Consider the following 24,202-nt stretch of genomic DNA (forward strand, 5'->3'; position numbering starts at 1 on the left):
CCCCCCTTAAGCCACCTGTAGAGCTCTGATACATTTAATGATTGATGCTTCATTTACTGACAGCTTGTCTAAAGCCTGGCCGATCACAACGCAGAACAGAGCAGCTGCAATAATAGACTGCATGGGAAGCTCTAAAGTGATGCTTCAATACACCAGTATCCAAACATGCCTGTAGCCTGTAAACTGCTACAAAGAACAGAATGTTTCCCTTTACAGAACACGTATTTATCTAATAGCAGCCGGGGTTTTGCCAATCTTCTTCAGGTTTTCAGCAAGTGAGAAGGATCTTTTGATAGATAAGTATTGAATGCATTGCCAAAAATGATCTAAGCGACTTATGTCTGCGCTAATTATTCACATCTGCAAACTTGCTGAGTGTTCACGGAAATCTGTGACCGCAGCAAAAAAGCATTTGGTATAAATGATCCCTATTCAATGGCAGAACCTTTCACTTTATTCATTCTCGTGTTGTGGTCCTCAAAATTAATGGTGTATTTAAATTTTAGAGAGCCCCTGCATGTAATAAGGCTACTCTCTTTTGTTTTATTACAGTATGTAACACAAGTTTTGTTCCCAGTTTTTTAATGTTATATTCCAATTGCTTATGTCTAAAACAAATTAAAAATTGCTTACATTCATCATAAACTTCGCTTTTGTGACCACGGCAATGAAAATTATGAATTTTTATTATAGAAACAGATGATTTAGCATCTTCTCATTTATCCAGTCAGACTAAGAACACTATAGGAATTGCAAATTTACACAGATTACCAAAAACTGTTCAGAAGTTTGTGTTTTTCCGAGATTTACGACTATACTGCAAATCAGATTCACGAATAAATCCCCAAATATAGTCGCCATCATGTTCTCGTTATATTATCCTTGGTAATGGCGTTCAAAGTTCATAATGTCTTGGTGGAAGCGCTCACCTTGCTCCTCTGAATAAGCTCCCAAGTTTTCTTTTAACTTATCAAGATGAGCATCAAGGATATGGATTTTGAGTGACATCCTTCAGCCCATTGCAGCATAGTTCTTTATCAGAGTCTGGACCAGTTGAACATAGAGCCCTGACAAATTGTTCTATGGGCCCCAACTTGATGTGTAGTGGTGGCATCAGTACCTTGCGTGGGTCCACCAGTGGCTCCCACTTTACATTGTTCTTCCCCACAGTGAACTCTGTCCGCTGAGTTTTTGAAATCTCCAATAATGTCCGCTGAGTGACACCATTTTGAAATCTCCAATAACTTCCCAGCCGTACTCCTCATACTTCAGGGCACCTAGCAACATCTTGACACTGGTGTATTCCTCTTTCAGGTGCGCCGGGTGAGCTACAGGAAGAGATGGATGTGTAGGCCTCACACATAATAGCAGATGCTTCCACAGAGTACTTTTTCGCTCTTGTCTTTATAAAATGGCCACATACAAAGCAAAATGCGTCCGCTAGATGTATGCAACCTCTTGATGCCATCTAAATTGACTAAGTTGTTGTGTACTGTAAGGAAAAACGATGTCTCTCCAAACTGCAAATAAAAATGGTCAATCTTTATTCCATGCAGTATCAGGCTATGTTCACACTATGTAAAACTACGGCCGTAGTTCTCGCGGCAGAACTACAGTCGTAGTTTTGCAGGGTGGGACATAGCTTTATTTTTAATCGGATCCCGGCCGGAGCATACACACATCTTATGCGCTCTGGGCGGGATCCCGTGTGGCGCCGGTAAAAACTGGCATGTCAGTTTTCTGCGGCTGGAATTCAGTGAATTCTGACCGCAGAAAGACCTGTCAATTCACACAGTGAAGCAAGCGGCTCCGGCCGCTTGTTTCACTGTGGGCTATGGGAAGCTCTGATGTGGGCGCACGCTGATGCGCCCGCATCAGAACTCCGCGGCCGGAAAGATCACCCGGCCGGTCATGGAACGGCCGGTTGTTCACGTAGTGTGAACATAGCCTCAAAGTACAAGAGTGTACTGAGGATTCAGCAGAGCAAGACTGATCACCCAATAGCTAGTGATGAGAGGACCATCGGACTTTTGGTCCTACGGCATCTGCACTCTATCGTCATGCCTGTGATCCTGGCCGTATAGTTGCGATCCCGCGAATATGCGGCCAGAATATTTCAGGGAATTCCAGATCGATTCCCTGGAATATCCGGGCCGCATATTCCCGGGAGCGCAACTATGCGGCCGGGATCACACGCATGACGATAGAGCGAACTGCTTTCGGACCAAAAGTCCGAAAGATTCACTTATCTCTACCGGTAGCAGAGTAACACACAATATACACATTTGAAAGTAGTGGTCCTTACTAAACTCCTCCTGTAATGGGTGTGGGGTGAAGTATGAATACTGTCCTAATCAGAATCTGAATAGAGAATTAATTCACACCTGTCTGTCTGGGTCAATTGCCCTTTGTCTGTGATGGCTGTTGACCACTTACTATGCAATCCCAATCAATTAGATCATGTCTCTCCGTCTCTCAGGAAGGGCTATAGTGGCCCTATATAACTGTAGTTATACAGCTACCTACAATTCTGTACAGTCCCAGAAAGTTTTAGGTAATTCTGGACAGTTCTAGAAACTTCTTGATAGTTCTCACAATTCTAGAAGCTTCTTAAGTATCTTGAAATATGGCGAATATTCTTAAAAATAGATCAATTTCAAAATATCATTGTGCTGACCACAAAAGCAAAGTTTACAGGGAATACACACTTTACAACTGGGAACAAAAAAATTTTGGAAAATTGTTACATGGTGTTATCTATTGATTTTATGCTTACAAATATTCATACAAAAGAAATGTGATTATGCATCAATAAAAGATTTGTAAGGACAGTCCTTACCGCAGGCATAGTGCTGTTGTGTGGTGTTTTTGCAAAGGCACAAGGTGTGCTAGACACATACACAAAAATAAAGAAAAAAAAAGCTAAACTTTCTATAGCTATTTGTCAAATGCTTATGTGTTCCGATTGTTAGGTAAGCTGTTGCCGATTGGGATTTAACTGCCCAACCCTATCATACTGGGAGAGATAAGCCACCGTCAGAGCTGTCTGGGAGCAGAATACTCCTCATATTTTGACAGTGAGTACATTAACATTTAACAATGCTGAACATTAATCTTTATAAGGAGTTTGGGAGCTATAGTGCTATAGTGTAAGTCCGACAGTTCTTGAAAGTGTATGGGCACTTAAGCTTCCTTAGACTGGAAAGAATACACCACTTCCTGCAGGACATACAGCAGCTTATAAGTACTTGAAGGCTTGAGATTTTTTAAATGCATTTATATATGTATAGTAATGGCACTTGTAACTGCTCTTGTCCAAGGAAGAGCTCACATATTGGATGGGTTGCTTCCGGCATATGCGCGGTAATGAGCACCATTACTATGCATATATGAATATGCATAGTGGGCGGAGTGGGCTGGGAAGGCAGAGGGGGGTGCTTTGGGTTCCAGGGCAACACCCACAGTGCTCCTAAGGCAGTGATTTTCATATCTTATAACAAAATGCTCACGAATGTCAGGACGCATAGAAAAAAAGAATAACAACACTGCCAACATGAGGCAGGGGGATATCAGGGGATAACAGTTTACACAAATGTTCTAATAGTTCCCCTAAACTGTTTACAGTATGCAAGTGTAAGTGCTTGTGTGGTTTTGGCACATGGTGGTTCATCCAATACCATATATAGATATTAAATATTTAAGTACAAAATGTGGCTTTAAATGGGTTATCCAGTGCTACAAAAACATGGCCACTTTCTTCCTGAGACAACACGACTCCTGATCGTGGTCAGCCTGGCGTATTTATAGCTATAATCTAGATCATGGAGATATAGAGTACATAAACTAGACCAGACTGGTGCTATTTGAGCAGAGTGGTGGCCGGTAACCTAGACAACGAGCTGTTGGCAATGGGGGGGGGGGGGATGTCCAAAAGGCAAAGAAAAACCAGAATTATTGCAATATGTAAATACTCCTTACCTAGAATTCTTTTTTTTTTTTTTCTTCTCAAAGCCATATGGAATAGCTCACTGATCATGTACATAAAAATGAAGGCATCTTGTGATATTATGTGATATCACATGTATTCCTATGCAGTGATTTAGCATTTCATGTGTACATGTGATGTCATGCATCCAAAATATCATGATTAAAAAAATATATAATGAACACCTTCCCTCTACCTACTAACATTGTGGTTAGCATATTAATTGTGAATCTTGCATTGCTTTCCCATTCCATGCATACATTTACATTGCAGCCCAGGCTTTCAGACTCCATATTGTGCACAATGTTCTGTGGCCTCAAACAATTTTCCAGTGCAGACCTGCATACACAGTGTCGGACTGGCCCACCAGAGGACTGGAGAATCCTCCGGTGGGCCCCAGCTTTATAACTACTACATGTAGTTTTTCACTGGTTCTTTATTGGTAATTTCTTCTTGTGGTCCCTAATAGGGATGGTCCGAACCGAGTTCGGTAATGATTCCCACTGTCTGCCCGCTCTGTGCAGCGGGCGGATCCTGCGGGAGGACCGCCTGGAAAACTGGGATACAGCCATAGCCATAGGCTGTATCCCAGTTTTCCAGGTGTTCCTTGCGCTGTATCCGCCCGCTCCACAGAGCGGGCAGACAGCGAGAATCTGATGCCGAGCGTTTGGGTTCATACGAACCCGAACCTTGGCAGGTTCGGACCATCCCTAGTCCCTAGGTTTCCAAGTCTGACACATGCATACAGCATACCAGGCATTACATTATTCAGAAGAAGTAGGGGCTTCCGTAATCTACGGTAATCATGAAAAACCATCATTGTTGAATCTTTTGCAATCACAATATTAAAGGCTAGTGACCTCACATGTAAACATGAAGTTACCAACCGTGGACACAGGCCATTATTTGGCACTGTCATCGCCATGATACCCTGATCTCAGATAAGTTACAACAATGTAGAGGATAACATAATTGGTCGTTCATTCAGATCAGTTCATTGAGGACATTTTGTACAGAGTATATTAGAACTATGTTTGTTCTCTGAGGCATTTACCAAGCATCCCGGGTAATGCGGTGTACACAGCAAATCACATTCCCGTTAGAACAGTTTATTTTAATACACGTCTAATTAAATGAACTAAACTTTTTTTTTTTTTTGCTGGAAGTCTTTATCTGTGACCAACATTTCCCAGAAGAGTAATGTTGAAAAGTAGCGTGAAATAAAGTGCTGCGGTTTTTCTCCATTAGTGTATTACAGCTTCCCTATTAATTGTGCGGATGGAGTATTCTCTAGCTTGTCAATAAATAGAATTCACGCTTCTCTTTGTGGCCGTGATGCAAATTTTAACTGAGACAGCAAATAGATACTTTAAGTTCATATATTATCAATGAAATACAAGTAAAGAAACACCGTAAATACAGTAAAGAAACAGAAACATCTCACGAAAATTCCCCACACCAGCAATTTGAAGACAGGCGATTATCCTCTCAGTGGTTCCTCCATATGATGCAAAGGAGGTTCCAATAAATATCCATATTTTGACATTTCAGAGTCCTTTGCCCTGAATTCAGGAACTCTAGCTCCTAAATAGCAAACCCATCATAAAAATAACCACCAAGCAAATTTTTACTGATTCATTAATCTTTGTCCTGACCCCTTCACCAGCATTCACCTGGGAATCAACAGTATGGCATGCTTTCATACTACATGTGTATAGGGACCTAATATACAGAATAGCATACTGCAAAGAAAACAGTCTTTTGAAGAATCTGGGACTACACGTGTCTCTGTTATGGAGGAAGAAGACATTTTTAAAGAGACTCTGTCAGTAGTTGTATGCTGTCCTATCTCAGGGTAGCATAAAGTAGTGACAGAGAAGCTGAACAGAGTGGTGTATCACTTACATTGTTCTGTGCAGCTGATTCGGAGATATCCTCCTAAATAACATGGACAATAAGTAGTCCTCTCCATTATGTGTGTGAGCCCAGTAGTCCTCATTATTCTGTTGTCCTCAATATTCAAATGAAGCCGAAAACTCCACCCACCAGTTGCTGATTGGCACCATTCATAGATTGTAGTAGGATCCAGCAGTTTCCATTTTCTAGGTATAATTCTATATTGTGTATGAGGGATTTGTGGTGTTAAATAGCGCCTTGGAGCATCATTAACAAAAGTGTTGCTGGATCATTATGCAAGTCAACACCTGTAATGGTGTAGGAGGGTTCATTCACCTTCCTCCAAAAGTCCCACCATAAATATGTCATAGTTCCTTGAGCCTGTCCGCACCTCCAATAGGTGTCTGGAACTAAGGGATAAATTGTATGCAATAAAGCAGGGACCCTGTAGCATCTCAGTACAATGTTATGGTTGGTTTCTTGATCTTTGTAAGATACGGATGCTTTATGACTTATCGAATGACTTATCCCAGTCGGTTCTTGTGAATTCTTTACTTTTTCTTTTCTTTCCCATGCCCTATGAAAGGCAGGTTCATCCTGTCGAGTAGATAGTAATCTGTTGTAAATTATTGAAACTGTGTGTCATGGTGATTCAGATTCCACGCAAAGGGATTAAAACTGTGTAAGAGATCTGTGGAGATTTCTAGTAGTCTTGATTGTGTTGAAAAAATGTTTTGGAGGTATTTAAAGAATAGACGGGCTGGGGAACCAGGGCTTCAAAAGAAAGTAATTTGGGTTTGGCCAAGTTTTATCTAACGTGCATTATGATTATTCATGTTCAGATTGTTGACAGAACGTAAGGTATGGGTAGAGAGGTAGATAGGTAGACAAAGACAAGAGATGCTCTAAAGCAGGGGTCTCAAACTCACGGCCCTCCAGCTGTTGCCAAACTACAATTCCCATCATGCCTGGACAGCCAAAGCTAAAGCGGGAATTGTAGTTTGGCAACAGCTGGAGGGCCGCGAGTTTGAGACCCCTGCTCTAAAGCAAAGCTGTGCTTACTTAAGATCAAGGTCCAGTCTCCTGGAGGCAGCTTTTTAGTCTTGTCCTGGTTGGAAAAAAAAAGACCACACACATGAAGTCCCAATCATCTGCACGCTCACAGAGAAGGCAGTTATGTAATTGATGGATGCATTAAGCCATGACTCTCTGTACTGAATGGAACGTTGTGTGTTTAGTCTCTTTTTTTTCAACTAGCACAAGACTACAAAGCTGGCTTCAGGAGACTGGACCTGGATACAATTAAGTATAGCTTTGTTTTAAAGCATGAAAACTAAATATAAATACGGGACTGAAGTAGTTTAATGCAACCTTAGGGAGTGCTGGAAAACATGTATACAGACTATAGATGTATCCGTGTTTTCCAGGCAGGCTTAGGACAGCCACCAGTATTCAAATACAGAGTGTGCTCAAGGTTCACTTATGGCTACCAATGATAATTGAGGTTAAACACCCCTATAGATCAAAACTTTAAAGGACAACTCCAACACAAACAATTAACCTTAACACCTTAATCCGTCTCTGTTCGAAATTCACGCAAATCGATGGTCCCCGAGACCCCTGTCGATGTCTTGTTCACTCCGGTACTTCCTTCTTCTTCGATCGGCAGCACCAGATGACTGGCAGCCTGCTCAGTCAATCGGAGCTGAGCAACATGTTAGTTATCTGCTGATGTCTTACTATGGGGCTGTATGTGTTTGAATACTTGTGTGTGTGTGTGGGGGGGGGGGGGGGATAGGGAAGGGGGGCAGAAGGGTAATTAAAGCATGTTACAAAGTTATAACTTTGTAATGTGTTTTAATTACTGGGGGGGGGGGGGGGGGATCACCAGGAGTTGTCCTTTAATGCTTAAAAAAGGCAGACATATCAGCAGGAGAACTGACAGGTCATATTTGATATTGTGCAATTGTGCTTGAAATGATTGCAGATGGAGCCACAATAGTCTGAGAAGCTTAGCTTAACTACAGCATAAAAAAATGTTTAGCACAACTAGATAAGATTGCCTGGTGTGCAGATGCAACCGTATGTCAGATCCAAAGGAACAGCTGCAGACATAGCTATGGAAGAAATGGCAGACTCTACTATCTCTGGAAGAATATATGACAAAGCATTTCTAATAAATATTCTGTCAGCTTAAGTGGTTCTCACAAGGATGTAAGGAGAGCAGAAAGTGGGATTCACACTAGGTAAAATGACTTCTATTGATCTAGACTATAAGTAGTGGCTAGCGGCAAAACCTCAGATGTATCCGGCATGTGCCCTCCAGTTGACTCTAATGTGTTTCTATTCCTGTATTACAAATGATAGAAGGTGAGACCTCTCTAATACCAGATATCCTCCTCTGCCTTGCATGTCTTTATGACAGATCCCTGCTGAAAAAGTGTTGTACTTCTCTCTGAGAGTCCTTGCTGTCACCTGTGTAATGTGATAATGCAGTCGCTGCCCATATTTGCTTAGTTTTTATGTATGCAGTGTATTTGCTATAAGTCACATCTGCCACCATCTGGTTACTTCTCCCAAGGGCTTTTAACATTTTTATAATATGGATAACTTCCAAAACCTCAATTTTCCCACCAAAGGCTTTCTACCTTTTTGGTATCAGTGTATCCAGATGGAACAGTCGATTTGTGTCATACTAACTGCTGTCATTTCTGCAGGAATAACTGGCTGGTGTGACCGGACATTAATTGTTGTGTTCATTGATAGAGATTTATATTTATTCATAATTTACTTGTGTTTGGTTCTTTTTTACACAGTGTTTTTTTGTGTAGTTTTTGCTACATGTAAAAAAAAAATGGACATATCAAATATCCTACTGCTTTTTGGGGGGGAGGTGGCCACAGAAAATGTCAAACTAGATTTTTGATGTAACAAATGAAGGACATTTGAGATGATATTTTTAGCAGCGCAAAGATAATAATAAAAAAAAAAAGATATATATTATAAATGTGTGAAAATGTATGCAAACTGGAGTCAAATTATGACACAAGCTAAGATCCAGGTAGGTTGTCACAGACATCTGGAACCATGCTGACTGCAGTGTATCCCGCAGCTGATGGAAGGTACATGCGGGAGGATTCATAGAGCTAACATGACAGATATGGTCAATTAGGTTCAAGTCTGCGGAATTAGGGGCCAAGGGTATTACTTGGAAGGCTTGCTTATGTCCTTTCAACCAATGACGGACATTTCTAGTCGTATGTTTCATTGTTGTGCTGGAAAGTCTTATCTACCCCAGTCAAGACAATCAGCATATATACTGTAGGTGCATGTCATCTGAGAGAATAGATTGCTACTCTCAACCAATACACATTAGCCATAGCAGCATATGAAAATTTCATAGACTACACAGTTCGAGATACTTCCACCCTAGGCCTGAAAGCCAATAATGATCCTTTTTTTTTTTTTTGCAACTCTTCTCTTCCCTTTTACCTACTGTATGATAGCAACAAAAGATATATGTGCAGACATCCTATCCTTGCACCTTATATACCCACCAAGCCTAACATATGACTTTCTTTATGAGTTAAACACTGCCATGGTTGAAAGTAGGAAGTGGTCACAGTAACGGGACTCTGTAGTGTGCTAGCTTTTTCACACAGCTTACCATTAGGTGGTCCCGTGCTGGGTAATTGCATCTGTTACTACTAAAATAGAAATAGGTATTGAACATAAGAAGCAGTCCAATGGATTGTATTTGGTTTACAGAAGACAGACGTGTACTATTGGTTCTATTTTCATAAATTAGAAGTCTCTGCTTGCCTTTGTGTTTTGTAGTACTTGAGTGACTTTTACATCTTTCCCATCAATAATTATCGTCTTGCCATTGCTGTGTCATGTCCTAAATCACTCTAATTACTAAAAAAACACTCAGAGTTTGTGATCGTGGACAAATGTGTCGCACTGGGAGACAGGAAATGAAAAGAAAATTAAAGTTGCACTTATTCTGTCAAGACTTGACTGTTTTGTTCACAGCAGTTCTTCAGATTTTATTGCTGGAGAGATTATATGAACTTGAGTCACCTTTTACAATTCACAGTTACCCAAGCAAGGCAGATGGGATGTAATTCAATGAATATGGCTACAAGGGGGACTTGCAGATAGGTTGACGTTTCAATGTTACAAACAAAGTAACTCAGAAATAGAAGTCACTGTCACCGTACCTTTACAGCTATATGGTTCAGTGGTCAACAATTACATTCACTGCTCGTCACCTCTAAAAAAATAATTGTAAGCAATGCTTAAATAAATGGAACCAAAGTGGAAAGTCACTCAATAGAACAAGTAGTGTCCCATAACATCTGTAAAGGTGGTTGACAAGGTTGTGAATGGAGTGGTCCACTTAGCGGACATCAGCGGACGGTATCAGAGTAAGGGGGATGAAGGGTCAGTATGCTGAGAGGAGAAACATATTTAATTCAAGAGAATAATCAGCATAATTCAAGAGGGTATATAAGCATGGTTTATGCTACCCTACCATCTTGGTGGCCATTTTTTTTCTTTCAAATCAACTGATTACAGAAAGTTATATTGATTTGTAAATTACTTTTATTTTAAAATCTCCAGTCTTCCAGTACTTATCAGCTGCTGTTCGTAATGCTGGAAGTGGTGGATTCTTTCCAGTATAACACAGTGTTCTCTGCTCCAAAACAGCAGCAAATCCCCATAGAAAACCTCTTCTTCTGTGGACAGGTCCTGTCTCAGATAGAGATGTCAGCAGAGAGCACTGTGTCAGACTGGAAGGGTCACAACACTTCCTGCTGGACATACAGCAGCTGATAAGAACTGGAAGACTTGGGATTTTTAAATAGAATTAGTTTACATGTTTATATAACTTTCTGACATCAATTGATCTGAAAGAAAAAGATTATCACCGGAGTACCCCTTTGATGAATGTTTAATGATTTTATTTTTATATCTTGATATGTTGCTATGCTTAGGCAGGATAAGATGCAGCATACCAGAAAAACCTAATGGTCCTTTCTCTACTGTGTTGTACACTTTAAAACATAATTGTCATCATAAAAAAACTACTTTTAACATGTCATAGGGACATGTCGAATGTTTTGATTAGTGGGGTCTCAGCAATGCCGATCACGAGAACAAGACTAATGGTACTTTTACACGAAGCGATAATTTGCCCGATCGCACGATTAACGATTATGAATGAACAATGTTTTTTTTATAACGATCAGCGTTTAGACGGAACGATACATCGTACGGAAAATTCGCTATGCGATCGTTTTGCGATCGTTTAAGCCTATCTCACACATAGGTGAAATCGCTGAAAGAATGTTCACATGGAACGATCTGCAAATTTTTTGCAAAACGACCAACGATGATTTGTGAACATGTTGAAAGATCAAAATGAACGATTTCTCGCTCATCGTTTGATTGTTCTCTGCGTTTACTCGTACGATTATCGTTCGAATTCGATCGTTATCGTGCAAATTCGAACGATAAATTGTTCCGTGTAAAAGGACCATAATGCTGTGTTTACACGTAAACACAGCAAACGATTAAGCGATGAGCGAAAAATCATTCATTGTTTGCTAAAAATTCACAGATCGTTTCGTGTAAATAGTCTTTCAAAGATTCACCCTATGGAAAAGATGGGATTAAGCGATCTTAAAAACGATCGCATTAACGATTTTTCTTACGAATTTTTCTTACGATTTTTCTAAAGATTTATTTGTCTAAACGCTGATCGTTATAAAAACCAAATTGTTGCTTCAAAATCGTTGAACGATCGATTGGGCGATCAAAGTATTTGACATGTTATTTTTTTTTATCATAACAGGTATGCTTTAAACAGCTCTTTTACCAAGGGAATGAAATGCACAACTGCACACTTCTCTTGGCTCATTCTTCTGATTAGTGGGGGTCCCTCAAGTGAGACCCTGACCCATCAAAACTTTTTTTTTTTTTTTTTTAATAAGAACACTTATTTAAAACTCTTTTCAATGCAAAATGAAACCTGTCAGCTGCCATAATCATTATCAGGCTTAGAACCCAGGGCTTGAATTTATTACCTTCCTAGTGCACTGGTGTATTTCTGTCACGTAATGGAGAGCTACACGGATCTTGTTATTGCTTTGTTTCCTGATTACATTTTCTTTATTTTTTAATTATACATGAACATAAAAACAGATACTTGTCTAGTTTGATATCCAGAGCCACTTATCATGTCTTGTAGAACAAAGAAAGTGTCTTTTGGTTTCTGGCTGTAATTGCATTTACCGTTTACTTAGAGGGGTAATCCTGTTGCAGCTAATAACTATTGAAAGTTAAAAATTTTAAGTAGAAGTCTTAATTTTTTTTTTCTCAGTTCTTAACTATTATTACTTTTTTTTTTTTTTACAACTGCTTGATGTCATTCACTAGAAACTTTCTTTGTTCTCCCCCGAGTATGTGCCCTGGCCATGGGATGATCAGCCTGATGCTTGGCTAGACATATCAATAATAACTATACTGTAAATATAGTCTGCCCAGCACCTGAGTGTCCACCACATGCCTAGGACAGTGGGTTCCTGTTGAATGACAGCAAGCAGAAATGTTAAAATCAATGCCAGATGGTGACAGAAGGTATCTTGACAATTGCATATCTTTTCATTATATAAATGTTTATGTAATAATGTTTAGGTTGACAGCTTTAAAGGGGTATTCTGCTCAAAAATAACTTTTCCTATGTTGCTGCCCATGGTGAGACTAACAATTTATTCCAAACTTGTTATTATCTATTCAGTCTCCTTTCTCCATTTATAAGCTGATTCTTTCTGCTGAAGACACAAAAAAATGTATGTGAGCTTTTCTCTTGGTCTCTCCCTCCTCTTCTCCGAGATGGCTGACAGTCCCTATATGCAACTTGGTAATTCCGACAGAATTAACCACAGTGAGTTCAACAGCGACTTGACCTCAGATTATTCTTCAAAGCAATGCAAAGACGCTACAAAGTAGCTGATAAAGCAAAAAAAAAAAAACAACAACAACAAAAAAAAAAACGTACAATCGAGCCAGCACCAATTGACTTTTTGGTACATGGTACATTCATTTTAAACTCTTTAACAACAAAATTTGGCGGTCTAGGGCATCCCATAAACTGAAGTGCATTGGGGTGGCTGAAACTTGTAGTCTCCATTGTAGCAAATATTCTCTTGTCTCTCTTTTCTAAAGGTCAATGCTAACGGGTTGGCTCTGTCCAAAAGTATCTGCTCACAACTGTAGATGCTGCTCCTAACTGTTGCGGTCGTTCTGTAGCTTGTCAGCCACTTGTTACTACGCATAGCTTAAATCCCAGAAAGGTTGTAAAGAGATGCCATGGAGTTCTTGTACACCTCTCCCCACAGTCTGTATACTGTAGCTTCCTTCTTCTTCTCTTTAATCTCTCTCTGTCTTGATCTCTGGAGGGACCACAAAAGATAATCGCCAGACTCTGATTCTTAGCAGGTACAGCCACAAGCAGCTTTTCACAGGGAGACAGGCTAGGCATGGACACCTATTTATTTACATAGTTACCATCTATATTTTCCTTTATATTAACCATTGCAAGGGAAATGAGTTTCCACCCAGAGCTTTCCCTGTCCACAGCAGCTGAATGCTGGTGGATAGAGAATCCAGACCCATGATCAACAGGCAGCATTATTTAAAGAAAAAGGGTTTCTAGAGGAGACTGACTATACTATTCTAATAATGACACATAATAGAGCAAGTTGAAGCTATTGCAAAACTTCAACTTCCATCATGCCTTGACAGCCAAAGCTAAAGCTTTGACTGTCCAGGCACGATGAGAGCTGTAATTTTGCGACGGCTGGAGAGCCAAGGTTCGCTATCACTACTCCTGTAATAGAGGTTTCAGAAACCAGTTTACAGTCTGTTTTAGCCGCTTTCAGTTCTTTTTGTAAATGAGTTGCATTGCTTTCTGTTTTGCAATTGGCAGCAAATAACATTTTCAATTTCTCTTCTGCGTGTTTTATTGCAGAATAAGACATAGATAGCGAGGCCTGTAATAATCCTTACTTTTCTATGTAAAAACAGACAGAAGCGGTATTATTGATCTGTTGGTTTTATTTACCAGTGTACACTGGTGTAATCTGTCTGCTGTGCAGAAAGCCAGGTCAGGGATAATAATCCTCACCTAATCCACTGTCTAATTTCAGTTTAACTCCTGTTGCTTTCTATCCCTTTCCCTAACCTTGGCAGAGTCATTTGTCTGTGATGATCAGGCTTTGTCATAGAGACACCGGAGATGTCACTATCCCAGCGCAATTCCTGGAAAGATGTGTTCTCATCCAATTTATATCTTTGAGGACACTGCGGTGTAAATGGCCTATGGGATAGGACTGCATTCAGTTCCTGTTCTCGCCTATTGTAGCATTCAGAGGTGTAATAGAATCTTTAGATTGGATGTTCCCTTAAGTGAATGCTTTATGTCTTCTTGATAGGAATTCTATAAAGATGTCTGGAACATTGCTGCAAATTTTAATCAGTTCTTTTTTACTCTTTCTGGTGCATTATTATATGTGACCAGAACTGGGTCATTTTCTCTCTCTTGGTTAGAAACTACATTTACTGTTGTTGTTTTTTTTTTCTTCTAACAAGTCTCAACATCAGATTATTGTTGGCAAGACACACTTAGTTCACTTGCCTATTTAAATACAAGTGTTGAGGATGTCATGATATTTTGTATATTAATTGAAACCATTACAATTTCCAAACTTTAAAAACACATTAACCATAAGTGCAGGCTTTGTATCCAAAGGGGTAAATTTATTTAATAGTCCAATAATTACAAACACGTTTCCAAGGCACACGGCCTCTACCTCAGATAAGAATGGTCAAAAGTTAGTAATGTGGGAGACCTAGCGTGCTCCATCACCTCCATCTGCAGTGGCAAGACCATGCAGGACCTGGTGCTATGCACAACCTAATCTGGTGAGCCTTCAATCGGTGTCACATTATTGCCTTACCGTGGTCCTGAGTGTACTACCCGATCAGGCGCTCTGCCTTTTTTGTTTTTGTTTTTGCCTGTGTTAGCCATTACAATATGGCACTGACCTTATAAACACATAGGGGACATGTTTTAAAAGGCAAAAATGCCCTTTTTCGGCACAAATAGGCCCGATCGGCGGAAAAATATTCGCAGAAGGTCTTTTTGCAAATATTTTATTCGCATTGGGCTGATCTGGGCCACCTTCTCCAGTGGGGTGGAGAGGGGCGTTACGGGGGGTGGGGCAGTATGCAGAGGGGGCGCGGCCTCTGCGTGCACCACATTTATCATTTTTCCGGGGGAAAAATGATACCGAAACCTATGCCAGCTCTGAGCTGAGTTTTTCTTTTTCCACCATTCTTTCTCTGTTACTATTAAATTCATTGGGCTTTTCAATGAAGCCGCACCCAAAGGGCCATTAGTAACCCAAACTAGAATAATGTACCAGCAGCCATCATTGAACTAAGGGGAGGCCAGGCAGGTAAATGACGTCCGTTATTTTAGGCTCAAAATAACAGACGACATTTTAAACAGAGCTGAAAAAACGTTGTGAGAACATAGCCTTAGTCTATCACTGTTTATAAACATAACGTGTTATGGAAGGGAAGTCAAACGGCTGTGTTATTACCTGCCAGGATAACCTTGTCATGTCCTTGCCCATCTCATACTTCCATTATTCAGTTTTTCTAGATAACTTTTATAATTTTCTGTGACCATTACACATTGCTGATTTCAAAAGAAAATTAAAGAAAGAAACATTAATAAATAAACAAAATGTTCTGTATCATGTAAAACTAAATTGAACTTGCATTATTTTTCCACTTATCCTGACTCCGAAGCAGTACACAATTCTACTAGATGGATCAGTGAGAGAGAAACTTTGCCAAAAAAGGACAGTAACATATTTTACACCCAGCAGGTGTGTAAGCTCAGCAGCTCTGAAAAGACAGGACCAATTAAGGTTAAAAGCTATCAGTGCAACCAGGCATAGTAGAAGGGAACGTATTACAGAGAAGAGCGTTTCTCCAAAATATGGGCTCAAATCGAGATGCTGGCAAATGACTTTTTAAGAGTGGCTCCAACAACAGCATTCTAATGATAGTTCTGTTATAAGACAGTTTTATTCTTATATGAGTTTTGCCTGGTCTTTTTTTTTCTATAGAACACATTCGATACATGGTAAAGCAAGTAATAACTTTAGATTTGTAAGCAAAAGTAGTATGACTTTTCCAAAGAGGAGATACATCCATATTGCTCTAGGACTTATGCACATGGCTGTATGATGTCTTTAGTTTTTTTTTTTTTTTTTTTTAATCACTCTAGGGCGTGTTTATTATTATTATTATTATTATTATTATTATTATTATTATTATTATTTATTTTTTTTATTTATAAAGCGCCCTCAATTGCAGAGCCTGTATAGAGATGCATTCTAATAATAATTAGTTCTAATGTTAGGGTGCATTCACATGTACAAGTTCTGCAGCAGATTTGATGGCGCAGATTTGAAGATGCAGATTCAAAGCAAATCAAATCTGGGCCAACAAATGTAATAGGGCCTTTACTTGTGAAATGTAAAGGAAATCTGTTATCAGTCTTATCTGCTAGCATCAATAGAATGAGCTGAGCAGGTTAATGTGTAGTTTTATGGAGAATATTATAGTGTACCTTGCAATTATTCATCTATAGCTCATTCCTTGCTTTGAGGTCCAGTGGACAATCCCACTGAACAGGGCCACCCTCTGGACTCCTTAGCGAAGAATATTTAGCAAAATGGATCACTAAATTACAAAGAGAATTTATTTTCTCTCACAAAAAATAGTATGTACCAAACTGCCCAGCTCTTTCTGTTCTTAAACATGATGGTGGTACAATGGGTAGAATTTTTAAAGCTCCCTTTAAATTATAATGCCTTACATTTTAATGTTTTAAGAAGAAAGAAAGTTGATTACATTATCCTATTGTCCATGTGCAATCTTTGTGTATGTGTCTTTTATTATTATTATTATTATTATTATTATTATTATTATTATTACAATTTCTGAAACAAGAACAGATGTAAAACCATTTTTGCTCATGGTATAAAGCAGCCAGTAGTTTAGTACATCAGATCGCTGAATCACATAACCATAACATTCAGTGAAACATTTCCATTGCTCAAAGGTCCAGAACAAGTCAATATAACTTCTAGAAATTACAGTGAATTGTTCACATGGGAACCAAAATGTTACTAGCAATGGAAAATATGCTTTCAGGACCAATGTAATTTTGTACCCACTTGCATATACAACCTGCATCCAGTTTACTAATTTAATTCTACTGTATTTAATTCTTTCATCATTTCCCAATTATTTCTGGTCGAAGAAAAATCCAGCTCATTCTGGTAAAAATACAGTGGCAGAATTACTATTGTAAACACTCCAAAATGTGAGTGTAAGTTGGGGCACACACACAAAAAATTACCTGACCTGAACCCAATTTAGGGTCCTATTATACAACATATTTTTTTAACTAATTAACAATAAAAAATTGCAACTAGAGCTACTTGAAATCGTTCACCATAATACACAGAACGATAGTCATTAGTTACGCTATGCTATGATAGTTTACGCCCTCTGATCCCAGCAAAAGAGTGAACAATATGAAATTGCAGTGAACGATAAGCGAACAACTAACGATGATTTTGGTGTCAGACACTCACTGTTGATCTAAACTTAGACTAAAAAAAAATGTATCAAACTGCCCGATGAAGACGATTTGGTTTAAAGTGTCCCTGTCTTTTATACAGACATTTCAGAAATTTTGATCAGTCAAGGTCTGGGTGTTCAGACGACCAGCAGTCTTTAGATCTGAGAGCCGAGAGAAGTGTGTGGCTAAGGGCCCTATTACACGGGACAATTATTGTGCGAAAAATCATTATATCATTCGAATTGACAATCGTTCTGTGTAATAGCAGGCAACGATCGAAAAATCGGTAATTTGTCGTTGAATGTTGATTTACAGTAGATCTGAACTTAAAATTATCATTGATCGTTTGCTGTAATTCCACATTCGTTTGCTCAAGTTCTGCATTTTTTCACTAATCGTTTAGTGTAATTGCTCATTGTCCATTGTTTTGCTGGGATCAGAAGGAGTAAACAATCATAGTAATGATCGCAATAACGATCATAGTAACGATCGTAACTAACGACTATCGTTCTGTGTAATATAGTGAACAAGTTTAGGTTAACGATAAACAATATCGTTTGCGTTCGTTTATCGTTAGTTGTTAATCGTTAAAAATCGATCCCTGTAATAGGACCCTAAGTTTTTCTTTTAAAAGCTCACTGCGTACCCTATCTTGTGTAACAAGAGGTGCTCCATTGTAAGCCTGTGGGGCCCATATCCTGCAGCAAGATGGAAAAGGAGCCAAGCTGGGGAGTTAAAGTACAATTGAGCATGCGGCACTGCTGGATAGATATCAATGAAGAATTCAAAACATACCTGTGTTGCCTCTGTATTTTTATTTGAATTAAAAAACAAATTTTTTTAAACTGTGGATAGGTGGAGCCCTGGGGCCATGCTGTATGCCTGTCCCTAGCATAATCAGCCACGTACACTCTGCATACAACACGGTGAGGCATAGTTTTGCTAGAGCCCAGGGAATGGTAGCTTCCACCTCTTTGACACTGGTCACATACAAATTAAGTTTTTTTCTAATGAAAATATAAGCACAGACACAGTCAACAAAGGTATGTCCTAAATACTTTCATTGATATCTATGCAGCTGTGCCACCAGCTTGGTAAGTGGTAAGAGGGTCACAGATTTGCTTTTGGCGCTAATCCAGGCACTTGTCTCAGCTCTATCTAACATTTAAACACCCAGGCCCCTGAACAAAACAGGGTCCAAAATCACAATTATATCTGTGGTAATAGGGATGCATGATAGCTGGACCAACGTATCAACGTAATTATACTTAAAAAGTTCTTATTTTGGAAACACATAAATCATTTCATCTACCGTAGTGGTAATGATCATAACTAACGACTATTATTTGGAATACAAACACTACCATTTTAGTTTTCATTTAAACTTAGTGTGTAAATTGAAACTAAATTCTACATTAGGGCCATTTTCTTACAGATGTCGCACCATAGGGATTTTTGGAACTCTGAATGCCTGTTGAAAGGAATGTTACTTCACAGCAGGTTACACAAGGACAAACAGGCAGTGAAATCTGTATATTATGAGGTTTTCAGGCTCAATTCTTGACACCTTAGAACAGGTCAGTGAGCCATTACTCATGAGAAACTATGCTTGCTGTCAAGTTGTTGCTCACAGCAATTTTGTCCATGTAAGAGAATGAGCTGTCAGATTGGCCTTGCCAAGTAGGAAATAGTTTAAATCAGAACTGAATCCTTAACTTTAAAGTACACCTATACCTTACATTTTTATTATCTATTTTTTCTTAATGTTATGTCCCACTGGCTCCAATACAAAAGAATATTATGTCACTTTTACATTTTATATTGATTTACACTGTTTGAATTGACAAAATATTATTATTCTGTATCCAGTGAAAGGTCTACCCAAATCTAAAACTGTAGGGACCTTCTAGAAGTAAGGCAAAGCTTACTCCCAGCCCAGGCTCCGTGTAAGGCAGTTAGACGCTGTGTGTGTCATTCTTTAGGGGGACAGACGAGTATACAGTAGCATGTAAGGAGAAATTGTGCAAGGGCTACATAGCCTTGGAATAAGCCAGCATCCTCTTACCAGGCCTAGAACAGCCATGGCTTACATATCATAGGCTTCTTAAGGATCTGTGTCTTGCAGTTGGAAACTGCAGAACAGAACAAATTCAAAAAAGATACAAATCTGAGGCAAGCAGTTTTATTCCTACACCAGAGAAAAACTGACTACAGAGCGGCTTGGAAGAGAGAGAACCAGCTAGAGAAAGGAGCAGATCTGGATTTATCGATAAAAATATGATCTAGCCTTAGCAAAGTCTGCCGCTAACCTCTGTTAAAGACTATACCTCCATGTTAGGTTAAAGTGTTAAGCCATTTGGCAACTGCAAAAGGTCACTGATAGTTCTTTGTAAGTTTTCCCTGTCTCTGGCTTGTTATTTGCATGTTAACATTATGGGTACTCCAAACTACTTCTGACATCTGAGGACCTACTCCCACATTATCCATCTCTGTTTCTCCAGTATATGGTCCTTCTGGGCTAATATATTAGCTGATAGCTCTGGATTTAAATTGGATTTAAAATAACAAATACAGTAATACCTTGGTTTCTGAACACCTTGGTATTCGAATAAAATTTCCTCCTGAAGCTCGGTATCCCTGCTCCTTGACAGTGACATCCTCCTTCTCCAGGCGACTGGCGCATCCCCCAAGTGCACCCCCAAACACACTTCATACTACCAGCAGTCTAGGAGGAAAAGGAGAGCAGCCCCGGAGCTCCTGCACAGTAACATCCTCCCTCTCTAGGCAGCCGGCATGTCTCCTATGCAACTGAGTGCACCGTGTGGAGAGGGAGGACGTCACCGTGCAGCAGCTCTAGGGTTGCTCTTCTTATCCTCCGGGACTACTGGTAGCATAAATTGTATTGGGGGGAGGGTCATTGGGGGAAGCCAGTGTATTGGGGTGACCTGAGCTCCTGCACAGTAACATCCTCCCTCCCCAGGTGGCCAACGTGTCTCCTCTGAGTGTACCAGCTGCCTGTAGAGCAATGATATCACAGTTTAGAGCGGGAATTCTCATCATTATGATGGGAATTTCTGCTCCTTTACAGTAAGTAGTGGTACACTCTGTGGGCCGGGTGCACTGCACTTGACCCATGGAATGTAAAAAAACAATTAAACACACTTACATTGTTCACTATGGGAACACACAGCTTGGTTCTTGAACTGTTTGGTTCTGGAACATCCTTCCAGAACCAGTTGAGTTTGAGAACAGAGGTATTACTGTATAACTATTAGAGATGAGCAAACCTCAAGCACACTTTGGCTTGTCTGAACCCGATCACTTTGCATTTGATTACTGGTTGCAGAAGTTGGATGTCAGGAACTGTCAGGAACTTACCTAACCAGGATCCTGCGGCGTCCCCCTATGGATCGGCTTCGGCGGCCGGGACGGTAGCATGGCGTCGCTTCAGCTGCCGGAGCCGAGTGACGTCACGGAGACCCGACGGCTTTCCTGACAACCAGGGACGCAGTGGGCTAACGTGACAAGCAGCTGGCCGGCAACTCAGCTGAGCGGCCTCTACACTCAGGCTGAGTGACGGATCGCTCTGCCACTCAGCCTGCAGTGCCGCAGCTGTTGTTTAGCTGGATTCAGGAGGTCGGACCAATCAGCCTTTGGTCCGGGCTCCTGATCCAGTATATATAGTAGCCAGAACCAGCATTACCTTGCTGGCTATCAGGTTAACTCCCTGGTCCCAGCTTCCCTGTCTACTCCTGCAATCCCTGTTCCTAATTCCTCTGTTTTGCTCGACTATTTATCTGACTTCTGGCCTGACTATTTGACTATCTGATTGTTTACTGATTTTGTAACGCGTCGTCAGTTTGGTTTTGACTTGACATGTTCACTTTACATGTATACTTTATTGTGTTTGTCTGTCCTCTTGAATGTTCCACATATACAGTGTAGGGAATGCCCTTGTGGTTGTCCACGGCTGCCTAGCGCCGAATGAGGCAAGTAGGTAGGGACAGTGGGTGGGTTCAGACTCAGGGCCCACTGTCTGGTTGTGTCCGTACCTCCCTGTCCTGACAGCAACCCTAGGAACTCCTAGAAAACATGGATACAGCCACAGGTATATGAGTGTGTCATCATTTTCCATGTTACTGGATCTTGTTGAAATCACAGACATCTTTGCTAGGTCATGGCTCCTATTAAAGGAATAACAAGGAGCATTCACACAACTTGTTGTTTGGGTTAATGTACAGTGACCTACAATGCAAATTAGAGTAATTGTTGCTTTTAGTTTAGACTAATTCAGCTTTTTGAGGCATTCTCAGTATTCACTCATACAACATACTGTACACATATGAACAGTATGAACCTTTATTTGTATCTCACTCATTGTACATCTAGAACGCTGGTAAAAATCCTGTCCTGCTATTTACTATTATAGAAGATCTCGCTATAGGGCTGACTGGATGTTTTGCCTGGTAAAAGATCCACTGCCCTGTTATTCTCTTAGTCACGGTAATTGTTTGTGCTTGGGATGGGAAATTGCTAGTTGCACTTAAAAACCCTGGAAGTGGAATGTAATGCTATTCACACTAGACCTTAGAAGAGATCATTGAAACGGCAATATTGTGACAGCGCGAATCATGCACGGAGCGCTCTTGGTTTCTGCTCAGTACGGTTGTAAAATTCATGAAGGATTGCCAGCTTGCATTTCTAATTCAAAATAAAAATAACAGCGGGCTCCCTTTTAAGGCTTTACTCATGCCCTGTTAATAAATAGCATTCATTTTACTTCTAGAGGACACGTGGGAATAGCCGACTGTATACAGCCAGCGTCTCTTTGCTGCCATAATTAATGCATGTAATTATTATTACAAGATTGCATATCGCTCATCATAACTAAAGACTAGACCCTGTAAACTTACGCATGGCAGGAGTGGAAGGAAAAGAAACAGAATATAGGGATAGATAGATAGATAGATAGATAGATAGATAGATAGATAGATAGGCTTGATAATGATTCTGGATTGAATCGAAACGTTGTATGTACCTTGAAGATGGAATAAACACTATTCACCTTTACTCCGGTGTGCTGCAGACTCTTGCCGTTTTCTGTATTGGGGATCCTACACCATAGGACTTTCACTGCTCAGCACCCACTGCTTTGGTTCTGGATGTGCGGCTGCTACTCTGCTCTAGATAGATAGATAGATAGATAGATAGATAGATAGATAGATCTGTTTTTTATCTGATCTTTTTTTCTCTCTGCTGATTTACTGTACTCTCTATTTTGTTTATCTTACTCGGTTATTTGTATAAATTATATAAATTTCTAGACAGTTTAGCACTTTGGTTGACAATGGGGTGTGGCTTACTGTAAAGTAGACTTTAATATGCAAAAAGTGCATCCAATAAAACTAAACCCACTAATAGATGGTGCAAACATAAAGGAGAAGTCTGTCAGATTATAAAATCCAGCAGCCGGCAGGGGAAAATTGATTACAAGTACTAACTTACCTCTCCTTGTGTCTGCGGTGAGCGGAGGGAATCATCGCGGACCAAGGCAGCAAGGGGAAAAGGTCTGTACTGGCTGATGGACTGGCTGCTTAGCGTCATCCAGCCCCAGTTACTGACTAGCTGCGTCGTGATGTGTCATCTCTGGAGATTCCAGAGCCCGGCGAGGGTCCCGCCGCTCACCATGGGCACCGGGAGAAGTATGTTAATACTTGTAATCAATTTCTCCCCCTGCCAGCTGCTGGACTTTATAATCCACTGGACTTCTACTTTAAACTTGACTGCTTGTTTACTTGTTTGATGCACTAGCACTTTGTACTTACAGGAGATGTCCCAGTAACTTGACCTTCCCACTCCCCAGGTCTTGTTTTTAATGTTTATTTTGTGATGGTGTAACAATAAAGTTTCTCACATGGTTTCCAAGTTGGTATGATTTTGATTTATTTTTATTTGGACATCTGGCTTCCTTCCATCCCATTGTCAAACCAGCAAGTGAGAGGGGACACAGTGGTGCCAAACTGAAACAGCTCCTCATCTCTGTGTCTCCAACTAAGCTTCACACGTCTCCAGGGTTTGTGGATTATCCCTGAGAATGTGTGTAAGCTCAGTGAAAACATACTTATCAGTTCTTGGGGATCCTGGACCGCTCGTGACGCCACAGCCTAGCCACCACTCTTAGAGCGGTCGATAACCTGAGGAAACGAGCTGTGAAACTGCAGGGAGAGAAAGGGAACAAAATACAAAAGAAAGCTTTTTTGCTAATATATTTGCTTCCTCTTCCATTCTCCATCACCTAACAAAAGTTTTGGTGATGAGAATACTCCTTTAATCTGAGGGTAGTAATTAGGGATGGTCCGAACCGAGTTCGGTTCGGGTTCGTATGAACCCGAACTCTCGGAAATGATTCCCGCTGTCTGGCCGCTCCGTGGAGAGGGTGGATACAGCTGGAGGACCGCCTGAAAAACTGTCATACAGCCATAGCCATAGGCTGTATCCCAGTTTTCCAGGCGGTCCTCCCGCTGTATCCACCCACTGCACAAAGGGGGCAGACAGCGGGAATCTGATGCCGAGCGTTTGGGTTCATA

General features: G+C 40.3%; 1 protein-coding gene across 1 annotated transcript in view; it reads left to right on the plus strand.

Moving 5' to 3' along the window:
- Nucleotides 1-24,202, plus strand: part of SLCO3A1 (solute carrier organic anion transporter family member 3A1) — a 241,036-nt gene that overhangs the window by 43,152 nt on the left and 173,682 nt on the right. The gene's annotated exons all lie outside the window — the stretch shown is intronic.

The sequence above is a fragment of the Dendropsophus ebraccatus genome, chromosome 1, assembly GCF_027789765.1.
Source record: "Dendropsophus ebraccatus isolate aDenEbr1 chromosome 1, aDenEbr1.pat, whole genome shotgun sequence".
Lineage (NCBI taxonomy): Eukaryota > Metazoa > Chordata > Amphibia > Anura > Hylidae > Dendropsophus > Dendropsophus ebraccatus.